This window comes from Anguilla rostrata, chromosome 12 (assembly GCF_018555375.3).
Source record: "Anguilla rostrata isolate EN2019 chromosome 12, ASM1855537v3, whole genome shotgun sequence".
NCBI classification, from domain to species: domain Eukaryota; kingdom Metazoa; phylum Chordata; class Actinopteri; order Anguilliformes; family Anguillidae; genus Anguilla; species Anguilla rostrata.
The window spans coordinates 24,807,272-24,820,283 of NC_057944.1; the positions used below are offsets into that span (position 1 = coordinate 24,807,272).

The 13,012-nt window shown below is 45.0% G+C and overlaps 1 protein-coding gene across 1 annotated transcript in view; it reads left to right on the forward strand.

Moving 5' to 3' along the window:
* The window catches only part of clmpb (CXADR like membrane protein b), a 126,166-nt gene that overhangs the window by 39,426 nt on the left and 73,728 nt on the right, over positions 1-13,012 (forward strand). The window lies entirely within an intron of this gene.

The following is a 13,012-nucleotide window of genomic DNA, read 5'->3' on the forward strand; positions in this document are numbered from 1 at the left end:
GGGAAAGCGTAAACGGACCCCGCTTCCTTCCGCTCGTTTGCCGCTGCTGCGTAGATTATTTTCCTTTTTTTTTTTTTGGTCACCCCCTGCTGACTCTGTGTAATGGAGACCTCCCCCACAACCCTGAAAGGCTCCGGGGGTCAAACGGAAGGTCGCTTGACACGGACGCGCTCTGCGGTTCTGTTTGTGCCGGGACACGGAGGAGCTTTTGGAAACTGAGCTCCCACCCATCCCTTTAATGGTTACCCTTCCTTTGCCCTTTAAGAACAGGCAAAAATCAATCAGGGATCTTTTTTCCCCCCATTCGCTGGTTTGTGTCTATAAATACTGCAGTAGAACAGGAAGTAGTTTCTGCTGCTGCTTTGGTTTGTGAAGGGGGGTGGGGTCTCAGGTATCAGGGTGGGTCAATAGGAGAGAGATGCACAGATGACTTATTTCTGAACCCTGCGATTGCTTTTCCAACGCCGTTCAGTCCTGTGGAATCGCCACCCAGGCTAGTCCCTTGATTTGCTTGGTGGTTACAGGCGGAAGAACTTATCGAGGGAGGCTGCACTGTAACAACTGCTATAAAAGTGGGCTTATGAAAGATGTCTCACCGTTTGCTTTTTACAGCATCGTGGTGGTAGCCTTGTGCATTACCTTCCAATGGGAGCCTTGGGAGGAACAGATTTATGGTAAACAGTTGTGCTTTGCATGATGGGTAACCTCGGCCTTAGCTTTTATGAGTGCTCATTACTGTTTACCTGGTGAATTTGCATTTCTACTGCCAGTACTGGGCCACGGATTTGTTTTGTGAGCTTTTACTTATTTCTTGCTTACATGCAATGAGTAAAAACAAATTTCTGGGGGCAGAAATACATACAATTTGTGTTTACTGTTATGCCTCAAATATGGCGCTTTGTATTTCTTTGGTGCTATATTGCACAGCACAAGAACAGCCAGCTTGCTGAGAAGGCCAAACTGGCACTTCCTTATCAACAGCCCTCATAACAGGACGGATATTCATGCAGGATACCCATCATTTCTAATGAGATGCAAATATTCCTTAAAATTTAAGAAAAGAAACTAAACTGATTGTAAAACTTGTTTGTGGGATTGTTCTGTTAATTATTTGTGAAAAGAAAACCTCTTTATGAACACCTTTATCTGTTCATCACCAATCACTCTGAAATGTAGAACCCTCATGGGAGTTGTACTGTAGTTTTACATTAGTTTCACTATTGTAGTATGTTGATCGATCATTTCCTTCTCTAAACTGTTTGCTTATTAACAAATCAGAACAAAACCCAACCATTTTTTTCATCATTTTATTTCTTATTTCCACTTCCCTGGAATACTGAAATGGAGTTAACTCCTCTGACCTGAACATTGAATTCTGTTGGTCATCAATTGTTAATTATTTTCATTACATTAAATTTTATTTGGCAGATGTTTTATCCAAAGTGACATCCAATAAGTGCATACTGAAGGTCATTGGAAATACTACAGAACACGGGTTCGGTAAGGTACAATTCTCATTATGTATCAGTTATCCACAGCCGTGAACATCATTTTTAGTTCACACAGTAAGCACAGACAGTCAGTAAAGTAGTCATTCATATGCCCTTTGAAGAGTAGGCTTTTTGGAATTTATTATTTTTATTTTTTCAAAATGTTTAAGTCAGTGTAAGAACATTCTAATCACATATTTGTGATCTTGCACCTTAAAGGGTTAATCGACAGTTGGGACAGGATAAAGGCAAACGAAACTGGAGCATGTTGCACTCAAAACCAGCGTTGCCTCAGTCTGTTCTGACCGGTCACATGACAGGTCACATGACTGGTGTTGGGTAGAGGGGCTGAAGATGAAGGGCCGGCTGGCTGAAAGGCACATTGGGGGCAGTGGAGCATGTATGAAAGGTGTCCCCAATTACACGGATGAAAATGGCCATTTTTGTGCAGAAGTGATGAACAGAACCCTGCTCTGTAGAAATGTAATTTCCGTGATATGTGGAGAGTGGGAAAAAGTCTCTGACTGCAACCAAAAATCCATTAGCTAAGCATTTACCGGTGTCCCTGAAACCCACCAATCCTGACAACAAATAGCTGCTGCTTTTCACATTAGTTCCAGAAACGCTGTGTTAAACTGGTAAAAGGGGACTGTAATTATTCCGTTTTAGAATGATGGTGTTCCTGTTTTAAAACAGACGCTGTTAATGAATCCGTGCCGATAAAGACGTTCTTCTCGTGACATTCTGAGTGGATCTGCATTTCCTGCTCCGCTTGCTTTATTACCTTGCAGAAATAGAACGGCACTTTATTATGTCATTGTAAGGAGAGCTGGGGTCATTTCAGTTCAACTTAGGAACCAAATTAAAATTTTTAAACCCTCGTCAAACATTATCGCTGTTTTCCAATTTGTGAACCGAATTGAAACGAACATCCTGAATTGGCTGAACTGAAATGGAATTGACCCGCCCCTGATAAGATCTGCTGGGGTTGTGCGTGTAGGTAACTGTAGCCGGAGCGGATGTGTTTCTTACCGCCACAGTTCCGGTATTGAGAGGAGGACTCATCCCATTACGCTGTGCTAATGGCACGCTGAGACTGCAAGGTGGACTGCAGGCTCCATTCAGAAGACTCTCGCCCATGGTAAACAAACTGCCAGCCAGAGGGGTAAGGTCAGCCGCACTGGAGGAGAAGGGAGGTCTAGCTGTCGGTTTGGTGGGAATTAAAGAAATAGAGAGAGAGAGGGACAGAAACGGGCTATGTTCTGGACTAGACGGGGAGAGAGAAAAATCTGACTTTTGGATTGGAGATAGGGAGAACAATAGAAAACAAGATAAAGCAGAAAATGAGAGGGAGAGCGCTCCGAACAGATGTTTTATTATAGCCATTTGAAATGCGAAGGTACGGGTTTGTTCTGATTTTTTCCTTCTTTTTTTTGGCCTCTGTAAATGGAGACAAAACCCCAGACAATAACAACATGTGCTTCACATAAGAAAAAGAGACGGGCTGCGTGACTTGGACGGGACAGCTGTCTGAACTGCCAATTGCCTGGTCGTTCAGCGACTCTGCAGAAGTGTTGCAATGAGGGCACAAAGGGCAGCATGGCGTGGGATTTCTCTCAGCTGGGAAGCACATAGGAGCATGGGACATTACAGTTACCAGGACAGGAGATCAATCTATTAATCTGCACGTGTCAATGCATCAGGAAGGGCTTCTCTGGTTCTCGAGAGGAAGGATCCGTTGGTGACAGGGAACATCTGGTACTTATTCACGCAGAAGGGTCCTTGTCCATGTTTATTTTCTCCTCACGTCTCCTCATGAAGGCTTTAATTGGCTGAATGTCACTTTTAAGATAAAGTCATCAAAGCAAATAGACGTTGAAATCTGCGCACTTCGTTAAGTTTATTTTTATTAAAGATGCAGATGTATTTGCAAGCTAGTATTTATTTGTGTGTTCAGGGGTGATAACACTGGCAGGTTACTCTTGTAGGAGCGTAGAAGCACTCATTCTGAGGGTATCATGAGGTCACTGCATCAACCACATCATTATAAATTAAATAACTGACTCCTTTGAAATTTGACTGCCAACAAACCTTTCAGTTTTCCAGAAATATCTTCCTTTAATGAGGAACATTGCAATGTGCAAACGCAGCATTCCACTCATTGCAGGCATTCCAGGTTTAAAAGAAATTAACATGCAGTAAATGATACAGACAATTGGCCAGATGCTCTCAAATGGGTAAATGTATTTGATGAGACGTCTCCAACACCAACATTGTAATTTGTGGGAAAAAGAAAATGATCCTATGGTGTTTATGACTCTTATCTCCTGCAGAGCTTTGTATAGGCAGTGCTGGTTGGCTGACCGGGCTCCTGACAGAACTACCTATTCAGCACCTGGAAGCCGATGCTTCTCGGCGCTGACATTTCTGCTCGTGCAAGCAACACGTCCTCCTTTAATCATTTTTACTGAGGCGCGATGGCGTCCACAAAATACGCCCGTCTTTATGTGTGATTATATCCTTTTAATTGAGTGAAGCAGTTTGAGCATGATGCTGGACCCCTGGGCATGTCACTGGGGACATAACTCCCATTAAAGCCAATACCAAAAAAACAAAAACAAAAGAAGAAGAGCGTGTGGACTGAGAATGGCTCAGTGCTCGGGTGTATTATTGAGGTGGTCCTCTGCACGCCACTGTTTTCACCCGAGCAGTTTTTCCCCCGGGGCTATTAAACAATCACATTTAGCCATTAAGCAGTCGCCTTCTTTCAAAGCCACGTAAGATATCCTTTTGAAAAGACATTAATGCAGGTTTTCCCTGAGCGTGCAACGCAGAGGGGAGAACTGCCGCCTCTTTCTTTCCTAAAATGGAGCCTCTCCGGAGATTCGGCAGCGAGGGGCGTTCGTGTCCGTGTGCGTTAGATAAAAGACATTGAAAGTTAGGAGGAATAAAAGGAAAAAAACACCCTTGTTCCTTCTCATCTTCCATTTTTTGCATTTTCCCCTTGCTTTGAAAGTATCGCTTCTGGCCTGGCTCGCGGTTCTTGGGTAACGCGTCACGTGTGGTCCGTCTCTCCACGCTGTCTCAAACAATGGCAAAGGCAGCGTTTGTATGGCTTTAGCAATGTCTCCCATTCTTGGCCCGAACCCACCTGAGCATTTTGGGCTATTCTAGAACAATACGTGAGACGGCATTTTCCACTACCATTAATAAAGCACAAGTTTATTAATGGTAGACTGTATCGAGGTGTTTACAGGTCATACCCGGTGGCCCAGCAGTCAATTCACCCTTACATTGATAATCACATTTATTTTTATTTGTTTAGTTCCCTACCTGTAGGTTAAATGATGGAACAAAAAATGTGGAAATAATTACATCCAGTGGCAACCGGTGAGCCACACACCAGCGAGTTTGAGAACTTGCTTTTAATTATCTTGAGGTTGTTTTTTTTTTTAGTTTATTGCATTTCACGTGGTAATAAACACTAATTGGTTTTTAGTTAAAACCCAATCTCGGTTCTTTTTGCTATCATCAGAGTTGGTTAATGTTGGCAGTCTCTTTGAGAATCGTTTAATAGGCTGTTGTGAAGTGCATATGAACATGATGGGTAATCCTACTTAAAATCAGCAGAATTGCTAGTCATGAAAAACCTGTTCAGAGCCAGAGTCAGTAGTGCTCCTCTCCTGTTTGTAGCTCACCAGACACAGCTGATTCTTCTTTGCAATTTAGTTTTTATAGGAGGACTGAATAGTGCTTTCTTTGAATGGTCTTTCAACAGAGCCATATAACTCCTTTATAAACACTACATAGCACTTTTATAAGTACTTAACAAACATTCTTCATGCTTATGTGTGGTATTTCAGGCTAATGTCTTGGTGTGTCAAACTTGACATAATACCCCATATGCCTGTTTCTGGTAACTGATATTATCATTTATTTGTATCTACTTATGAAGGGGTTATATGTCTTATAAAGGACAATTCATAGAAATTGTTACCCATGGTTGAAATCCTTAAATCCACAGGAAATTAAAAGCATGAGAGTTTGTAACTCTGGACTCCACCTATTAACGTGGATTTTAATAAAGACATTTGGTCCATCATGTAAAACTGTATGCATTTAAACTCAAGACAAAATCCCTGACTATGACACAGGTTTTACAGCAGCCAGGCAACTGTCCCAGGAGGAATATTACAGTATGCTAGATGTAGGTATATCTTAATGTCTTTTAAAATCTAATTTTAACACCTACAGTCCTTGTCAGCTTGAGATCTCCAATGGCAGGTTGAGTCCTAGCCACTGTTTTGATATCATGGGTTTATGCAAAGAGTGGCATGAACTTCCCTTTCTTTGATGTGTACTGAAATAATTTTTCCCTCTTGAAACACATTAATCTATTAATGCATCTAAAATGTATATTAACTATATTCCTCATCTGTTTTCATGTGCCATGGTCTCACGTAGACTTACCACTGCTTAAAATGAGATATATTTATTTACAAGATAAATAAATAAAAAGATTTCTCTATCCCCTGGACTGCAAAGCTAAAGTTTGCAGAAGCCAGTGTAGGTGGATAGCAGTGCTTCTTGACAGTACTGTGACAGGAGCTTTATTTTTAGGAGTCAAACAACAGGAAGGAAGCGTTGGGGGAAAGGGGGGGGCTAATTCCACCTGACGAGACGTGGCGGTGAGACAACGCAGACCAGGGGAGTGTAAACAGGTTCCGCTCGGAGGGGGGGTATGAGCGAGTCAGCCAATAAGAGACGGGCCTCCTCTCCCTTTCATAGTGGGGGTTGGTGGGAGGGGGGGCACAACCTCCCGAAAACTTTCATCTACCTTCCGCCATCTGCAGCCAGAGAGCTTTGGCCTATATGCTCCTTGCGGACATGGCTGGGGAGAAGGGATTGGGGTGAGATTAATTATCTAGGTCATCCCCTTCTTCCCATTAAAGTGGAGAGCCTGGAAAAGGCTTGTGGCTGTGGAAAATCCGAGCCCCTGTGAATTCTCGAGCCAGTTTGAAAGGTGTTTATGCATCCGGCCCACAGTTGAGTGAAGAAATCTAAACAACCGTGCGAGCCGGTTTGAAGAGATTGTGAAGTTAACAGGGTCAAGGAGAAGTTCTGGAACAGGGGCCTAGACAGGCCCAACGAATTTGGAACTGAGATGGGCAAATTCACTTCAGTAGTAGGCCACAGTGTGTAAGCTTCGCACAGGATGTTAAATTGGCAAACAGCAGGAGATTATGGACTTCTGTCCAGTCGAGACCTCTGAGTCATGGAGACTGGAGGTATAGGGAACACCAGGGATGCGTTAGTCTCTCCAGTGGCAGCAGCAGTTTACATGCAATTTGTTGAGTTTTTTTTAACATTGATGTGACTCACTGATCTTACAGCAATCTGATTGGTTCTTCATCACTCACTGCACCTGTCTCATCCAATCCTTGCTCCATAAAGATCAGCAAATCTGCATGTAACTCCTAAAATGCCCTGGGGTACAAATTTAGAGTCGCACCTACTTTGTGATATTGGTGAGCCATAGGGAGCTGATGGCCCTAATCCACAGAGTCACCTGGGAGGGAGAGTTGGTGGCTTTGATCATTCTTAAAGTGAATTTTACCACCTAGAGGGCTCTCCCATGAATGCCTTTCCTCTGATCAACCCATATTACAGAGCAGGGCTGGCAGACTGCACGGGTTGGTGTGTCAGGACTTTAGTAGTGTTTATCGAGAGTCCATAAACTTTTTTTTCCATGGCCTGAAATGTTTGATGTTAGAAAGAAAACCATCAAAAAACATGACAGCATCCCCCCCCCCTATCGTATACGCAGCTAATCCACCACCATTAAACCCCACTTGGAAAGAGAACTGAGCTTCCTAATTTGCCCAATGGACACAGAGATGAGCCTGTCAAGGGCTGCTGGACACATGTGTTGAGGAAAATGGCTTCTGTGGCTTCAGACCAGACAGAACGCTATTGAAGATCCTGCCTCTTCAGCACTGTTCACAACCTTTCGGCCATGTCCCACTCCTGTCCCCCCCGCTCTGCCCAGGCCAGGCAGTGAGGGCTGAGGAGCACTCCCTGCACAACGTCAAACTGGATTTCCGCCCCCGCCCCCACCCACTGAGCAGGCCGATATCAATTTACGCACAGCCATCGCGTGAGCCACTTAAAGCCATTTTTAATGGCTATTTATATAAACGAGGCGAGTGAATAATTTATTTTTAAAAGCAAATCTCCAGATGAGGGGGTGGAGGGAGAGGGGTACCGTATATTATGAGAGAAGGAATGAGAAAACAACAGGAAAGAGAGGCATGACTGTCTCTGTGTCACCCCCCCCCCCCGCCCCCGTTCATTAGCTTGCTGCCCCAACAGTGATTACACTGAGTGTCCCTCTGTGAACATTGGCATGCTGTATCTACCCACAGAGGGTATCTTCAGGGGCAGGGGGGGCAAAGGAGTCTGGAGGGTGGTTGCTTCATAAACACCTTTGGTTCAGGTTTGTTTCTGTCACAACTTCCTGACATACAGTCAGTCTGTATTGAAATAACAGTGCAAATTGCCCTCACTGCTTCTTATTGATGTGCTTTAAAATATGCATAAAGAAAACACGCTGGCTGCGGTCTGGGTTCACTCTCTAATTAAGGGAAAGTGCCCTCAGCAAATCAGCTGTCATGGCAACCAGATTATTAATAGTGGCAAAGTACAATGTGAATTTAAGTCGTCTGGTTTGCCAGAGACCAGGAGGAATAGTGTCCGGCAGTAATGAAGGTTTGTTGATCCTTTGTCAGTTTTGGGTGATGGTCAAACGGTGAGACATTTGCAATTTTAAAAATGGAGAGGGACAAAAGTCAAGGAGAGTGTGCACACCATACATGACAGAAAACTGTTATTTGAAATATATGGGATTATATTCCAGTCCTGTGTGCCTGTAAGGACAGTATCTGACCTGGCAAATTTAGGAAAAAAAAAAAAAAAGACATTCCAATCAATTATGTCTTTCCCTCTTCAAAACGAAATCGATAAATGATTGTTGACCTCAAAGACTGTGGCAGATATGTAAATGAGATGTTTGATTCCCCCTGCTGGGCGTCACGGCAGATTTATTAAGAGTTAAAGGGTGGTATTTTCACAGAGCTATTTTTGAAGAAAATTTAGGTCAAAACAAATGCTGCCTGCTATTTTTAAGCCCTGGCCTCTTTAGCCAATATCTGTGAGCCATAATAAATTGAACTGGGATTCTGATCCATTTGCATGGCTGAGACGACGTGGGAAAACTCCCCCCACCCCCCGGCTGCCTCTCTTCCCATAAATAACGGGTCAGTTTCTAATTCACAAATATGTAAATGTGGGAGCTCTCGGCTCCCAGGGAAGGCCGGGCTTGGTCCCAGCCTCAGCTCTCCTGCCACTGTTTACTGACCAACCTCGCTCTCCCCTCACCACAAAGGAAGGGATAAATTGGATTGCTGCTTTGTTGTCATTCCATCATATTTCACACAGCAAGCCCCCCACCCCATCGCCCCCACCATGCGTAATTGAGTTGTTCTCGTCCTCGCCGATGTCGATACCCCTGCGCGAGCTTCAGCGTTTGCAGGCCGAGCGCCCCAATGAGCTTAAGGGGTCTGAGCCACTGTGACAGGTCATGTGACGTCGGCCGTGCCTTTGGACCACGACTTGGGAATAAACCAGTGAGTGTGTAAGCAGCTATTTCCGCCACGCGGGTCTCTAAGTTGATTTGGCCACCAGTGGCTGGTGCCTGGACCCCCCCCCCTCCCCCCTCCCAATGCTTCCCTTTTCATTAAGGAATCTGACAGTAGTCTCATCAAAAGTCCACCACAACAGGAAACCTCTTATAGGAAATCCAATTACAGAATCTATGGGATTATGCGAATGCCTATGTGGCTTTAAAGATGGGCTGTCCAAACAGGCCTTTTTATAATAAAGACACGTCACAAAAAATAATAATCCCCTCTCTCCAGCAACAAAAAAATATGTATATATTCTGCAGGTTGGAAAATGTTGGATTTTATTACTTCTGACCATTTTTATAAATTCACTGGAAAAAAAGATGTGAAATACTTTCTTCTTTCATGTTTGTTTTTCCCCCCAGATGCAATATTGGTCATTCATTATTCAGGATTCAGTTTGTGTTCATTGTTTTAGTTTTATTTCTCAATGAATGAGGAGCCTTGAGCTGTCCATGAAAACAGAATTTGTTTGCCTTTTAGTTTGAGGGCTCCAAATCTTTTTCAGTGGCTATTTATTTGCACAATGACCCCTCTGTCTCTCTCCTTTTCTATCTCTGTCTCTCTCCTTAAAAATCTCTTCATTTTTGTGAAACCCCCTACTGCCAACTTGCATTTCACAACGTAGGTTTCTATTTGAAAGCAGAATTTCCGCGCTCATTTGAAACTGCTGCGGATACGGACTCTTTCCGTCTCATTAGTGAGCACTCTGCCGTTTGAAAGCTGGGTAATGCTATTGTGCTGGGGAATATATTCCACAGGCACACGGCATCCAGTGTGCTCCATCACTCGTGCATTTCTGATGCTTTCATTTTGGTTTGAAACAAATCAAATTAGGAACTGCCATAGTGAATCTTTCTATTTCCGATACCTTAAATTTAGGGCCGGGATAATGCAGTAGGTTTGAGCGTATTATCATAATTGGTGCATCTTTGAAATGAGGGAGCAGCTTGTAGCGTTCATTAGGGCACGCCAGAGCATCTTTCTATCGCTGTTCTCTGCCCACCCCGGCAGCATAAATCATTTGAGTGAGAGCAGCCATTCGTGGTGAAAACTCGTGGCTCCTTCCTCACGGATCTCATTTCATTCTTAATCCTGTGGCCGGTTATTTTCCGCTGTTTGTGGCTCAGTGGTGCCGCAGCGCCCGACCCGGGCTGCTGCTGTTCTTTCAGATCCAGAGGAGGGGGTGTGGGGGCACCTGGGAATTAGCAACGGCTACTTCAGACCCTGGGATGATCTGCAAGTATAATGCCAGAGAGGATCCCCGGCCAGGGAAACATTTAATGAATTTAAAGAGCCCATTTAGAATGACTGCGTCAGCTGGAAGATTGAGGCATCCATCATGCACTGCAGCATTCCCCGCTGGCCGCCTCCTCCTGGCCGGTGCGTCAGTTTGGTACCTTACAAGAGAGTGGGCGCGCCCAGAATCAAGGTCGTACGGAAACGTGGCTTTTACCATTTGGGCCTTTAAGTTTTTAATCGCATGCCATTTAGTGCTACAGGGGCTTGTTCCCAAAAAAAGAGGGGGTCTGGGTAAATTGTACAGGGACAACACTTTAGCTGTTGTGGGGTTGGGGTAGCAGTTCTCTGCCTGTCTTTCCATAAAAGCCTGTGAGCAGCACTGCCTCTTCTTCAGGTTTGAGAATAACGTTGCAGGAGTGTCAGCTTCACGAAGAAACACAGCAGCAGAGAGGGGACTAGCGGAGAAGAAAGGCAGGACGTTTCTCCCTCTCCAAAAGCTGCACTTTTACTATTTTTTAGCCGGGAAAAATGCCAGAAGGTAAAGGAGAGCCGTCAGAAGAGTGGCTATTTTTACCGCTGGCCTTTGCCCCCCTACCCCCTCATGGGTGTACGCACCGCCTCCCTTCCATCCGCAGGACGTCAGAGCGCCCCCCTCTGGCCTGTCCTGGCCTAGCGCTCGGCGGAGGGCTGGGTGAGGAGCCGGGCCTCTGTGCGCGCGGCGCTATTTTAAGCGACGCGTTTGGGCGGTGTATTTGATTTGCCGTAACGGCGGGGCGGTGTCCCGCGCTGCCTTTAAACGGGTCCTGGGGAGGGAGGGAGGGAGGTGCGGAAAGCCTCCGGCGTGGGCAGTGAGGTATAGTCCTGGCTGACATTGCAGTGCTAATGCAGGGGAGCTGCAGTGCATGCAGCTGCTGACTGGGGTACGCTTCTGCAGGAGAGCACAGGCTAGAGCACAGAGTCTGTCTCACTAACACAAAGCACGCAACGTCTCCCCCTCTCTTTCTCCCTCTCACTCTCTTTCTCTCTCTCTCTTGCTCTCTTCCCCCTTTTTCTGTCCTTTTTTCTCACTCTCTTGCTCTCTCTCATTCTCTCTCTCTCTCTTCTCCCTTTTTATTTTATTCTCTGGCAAGCCCAAAAGCACAGCCTCAGTCTCTTTCAAGGAGTCAAAGGACTCAAGGACTCAAACGGCCTTTATTAACATGACATCATTTATCCAGTATTGCCAAGTCATTTTAAACCCATAAATAAATCAACTACACATTCTAACCACCCTGCTCCAGGGTATAATGAAGAAAGACAATAAAAATGCATCATCTTTCATACATAATAGTGTAATATAACAACGTTCACTTTTCCTCACGGTTGTTTTCACTCAGGCCCAAAGCAACTGTAACTGTCACTGCAACTGTCACTCACTTTCACTCATCTCAGGCAGATAGACAATCATACACACATACTCTGCAGTATTTCTCTTTCTGTTTCCCCTTCTCTCCCTTTTCTATCTCTCTCCTTCTCCCTCTACTATCAGGCCATAGAACTGAAAGTAGCTTCTCCTTGCCTCTCAGATTTGAGGGCGGATTAAGGGCTGTTTTGCGTTACTGGGCGGAGATGCAGCTTTCGCTAATAGCGTGCTCAGTGCATTCTGTCTGTGCTTCAGAAAGTCCACCGTGGTGTGGGTGCATTTCCCCCCGTAATGCAGCGATTTATACACACCTGCTCCTCTCTTTATCTTCAGGTTATTTTTAGAGTTGAATGTGACAGGGATAATTATATGAGCCATATGGCGTTTTCTTATTTTTATTTGGAAAGGGCGCAGGGGTCATTCCTCTGAAGGCTGGTGGATATGAAGTTGGTTGTGTTGTCAAGGCTACTAAACATTAAAACAGAAGCCTGTTGCCATACACACACTGGATCTTTTCTTTCTTTTTTCATGAAGCCTAGTTCTACCTCTGAATCCTGTGTTTTTTCCCACAGCGCGCAGGCAGGACTGCCGCCGTGGGCTACACATGGCAAATTGTGGTCACTCACTCATGGACGACCTTTGATGGATGTTTTGTGGGACGCATGTGCAGGTGGTACGGCACGACATTTTAAAGCACAGCTTTATTGCCTAACGTTGCTTTAGGTACCCCTAACATGTTCGCGTTTCGCCTACTTTACTTAACCTAGTTAGTGCGTACGGATCGCCTACTTTATTAACCTAGTTAGCGCGTATGGATGCTATCCTGCACGCATGAGTAGGCGTTAAGGACACACAGCTACGACCACCGATACAGATGTATGGACACACGGAGGACAAAAAATAACGTTACAGAGGTGAGGACATTCCATAACTAGCTAGCTTTATAGTTAGTACAGATGCGCCGTGGGTCTGGACGGTTTCGTGCTTGTTGTTCTTTCGTCGTGTCGGAACGGGACAGTGACTCCCTCTAGATAAGCATGTGCTGAGAGAAGTATCAAGCGAGAGACTTTGCAAACGGCGCTTCTGTGCCGAAGTTTGCGGTGCCGAGGCGTTGAATTGTGTCTTTGGTGATCTCT